This window comes from Bidens hawaiensis, unplaced genomic scaffold, assembly GCF_021521415.1.
Source record: "Bidens hawaiensis isolate Kalapana, Puna unplaced genomic scaffold, B.hawaiensis_p1.1 tig00018543_1, whole genome shotgun sequence".
NCBI lineage: Eukaryota > Viridiplantae > Streptophyta > Magnoliopsida > Asterales > Asteraceae > Bidens > Bidens hawaiensis.
In genome coordinates this window covers 27,082-30,090 of record NW_027492806.1, presented here as the reverse complement: position 1 = coordinate 30,090, position 3,009 = coordinate 27,082, and positions in this window count along the sequence as shown.

Below are 3,009 nucleotides of genomic sequence, written 5' to 3'. Positions count from 1 at the left end.
AAAACATAATTACATTACAGACTCGATTACAAACATTAGACTATGAACTACTGACATACATGTACCAACAGACTCCCCCTTGGCAGTAGCTTCATATCTTGATCTTCAAAGCTTGAGTCTTGTAATCTTGTATCTTTACGCGTGCGCTCCTTCTCTAACACATACCGACACCACCCTTTGATATTTCCTTGCTTGATCCTTCCAAGCAGGAATGTAGAAGATCTTCTTTTCGTTGAGCATCTTCAGATCAGCTTGCGATAGATTAACAAGATGCATCGGGTCGTAAACCCTAAGCACTTCTTGTTCATCCTCATCTTCCATTACCGCCTCCACTGTTTCACAATCCACGAACCACCATTTTAGGTCTTTGAGCACGTCCTTGGGCATAAGCTTCATCGGTACTTCTTTAAGGCACCGGATCGGTTTATACTTCATAACCATCCAAGGCTTTCCATCAGCTCTCAAACCTCTATCCTTGTCTTCGACAAGTTTCCCCTTTTGTGGTTTCAGCAGCTCAAACTTCTTCTCCTTAATGCTCTCTTTCCATACGATCTTTCCGATGACTCTAGCCATGTTATTGTCACTTCGATTTATCAACCCCAATCTGGCTAAGTCTTTAACCTCACATTCAGGCAGTGTGTTTAATGATCTCAAAGTTCTCCTGAAGTACTGAATCCCGTCATATCTTTTGATCACGAAGAGCCGCAGCTGCTCATCATATATCCAGCAGATAATACCTTTCTTTGCTTCAGCGTATCCCTTAATATTGTAACTCTTTTTGAACATTTTAGGGACCGCCGGTTTCTTCGTCTTTACGAACCATTGAGCACAACCTTCCTTCCAATTCGGCTGCTCTTCCCATTCATTTTCTTCCACAACTGTCTCATCACCCATATCGGGCATCTCAACTTCTGGAATCTCGTGTTCAATATCTTCATCTACTATCTCCCCTTCTTCTATCACACTTTCAACGATAATTTGCTCACCGATCTTCTCAATCTCATCACTCGGCAGCACATCTTCTTCAAGCATAAAATCATCATCATCATCTAGCTCTTTCAACGCGTCGATTACATCATCAACATCATCATCACCAATATCTACCACATCATCACCAGCTGCGCTTGTAGACTCCCCCTCAGCTGTGGAAGTACCAAGAGCTATAGAAGTTCTTGGCAGCTCACCACCTGCACCTTCCGGTGCATTGGGATCATCGTCATGATCTTCTCTTCGTTTTGTCCTCAACTCATCTCCCCTACAGCTCATCTCCCCCTGAGATGCCAAGAACGCTTTCATAGCGTCTATGATCTTCCCATGCTCGACCAGGAGGGAGGCCTGTAGTTGGTTTGCTTCCACTAGGCTTTGAATGGTCTTGGACTGCTCAGCTACAATCCTCTCTAGTGAAGCTATCCTTTCGGAGTCTGAAGTAGGCGTTGGAGTTGGCGGGACATCAGCAGCAGAAGTGACCGCAGGTGGTACACTTGGTAACCCTGCAGTAGTAGTGACTGTAGACTCAACAAATCGTGCTACTACCACCGATGGAGTAAGCGATTGAGGTGGTAGAGACACAATTGTTGGAGTCGACGTCTGGACGGCAGTAACCTGTGCTGTAGAAGGAATAAGAGACATACCAGACAAGGCAGGTGGAGCAAAACGTACCAGCCTTGAAGTTTCTCCAGCTCCCGAACCCATACATGTCCGTTCTCTTCTTGAACGTCTGAGCACTAGCTGAACTGCTTCTTCTTCATCATCTTCCTCGTCATCGTCGTCAACCGTTCTCTTCCTCTTCCCAATCGTTCTCTCCCTAGACACCATCAATCGTCTACCTTCAGCAAATGTCTCATCAAGATCGGAGTCAGCTACCGAAGTAACTGCTCTAGTAACCTCCATGGTCTGAGAACCCGAGACATCCATATCAAACAATCCTTGGCCGCTAAAAGCAGCATCAAGGTCGACGTCTTCATCAGTAGGCACAGCAGGCGCAGCTGATACAGCATGAGGTGCTGCCGCCTGTTGTGGTCTTGGGTCTCTGAACTCGTCCCCACCGGCAGGAACATACTCCGGGTTGACAAGATACCCGAACAGTGGAGTATGCCTGGGACGCAGCTCAGGCTTGCTTCGTGCGCTAGAAGTGCGACACTGAGCAAAGATACGCTTCGTCACACATTCAACGTATCTAATAGGGCGTCTCTGAGGTAGCAACGGAGCCACATGATTGAGAATCATTTGTAAGAATCGAGGATACATAATAAATCGCTCACGCGCCACAGCCCTCCTCTGACGATCAATCTCGTAAAATATCAGCTGACTAAATGAATATCTTCTGTTGTAAGTCAGGGCAGTCATGGCAGACTGCATCGTCGCGCCCATTCCATCAGTTCCTGCCTTCCTCCCAGACATGCACACGATCAATACGTGCATTAGGAAGCGCCACTGATCTAACAAAAATCCTTTTCTTCTCTGCGTGTCCCCCAGCGGACCTGAATAACCCATCCTGAGATATGACCCATCACGAAAAGGAGCGACGAACTCCGTTGGGTCATCCCTCGTTTCTTCTCCAAACTGCAAAGCCAACCGTATATCTTCTGAAGAGAACTGCACAACATGACCATTTACGGTTGCTCGCATCACCGGGGGCTCAACCCGGCAATCATACTCTACCGACCGCCAAAAGTCTTCAATGTTACGTAGTGAAATAGGCAAGGTATTCGTGATTGCATGGAAGATCCTTGAGCGCAGGAGAAATGAGATTATTTCCCTGTAGTCCTCCACGCCACTTGCGTCTGGGTCTAACATGATGTACTGGTTATGCGCTGGAAAGAACTGTCTTTGATCATTACCGTCATCACCACCAGCACCGCCAACAGCAGCCATATCTGCACTAAACGAACCAAGTTAGATAACCGTTAAGCAACTCACAAGTTCGCGTTATACCATGAGCGAAGTTGTGATTAAAACTGTATAGGCGAACTTAAAGGTGAGGCGAAGTTGGGAACAACTTCGCTTCAT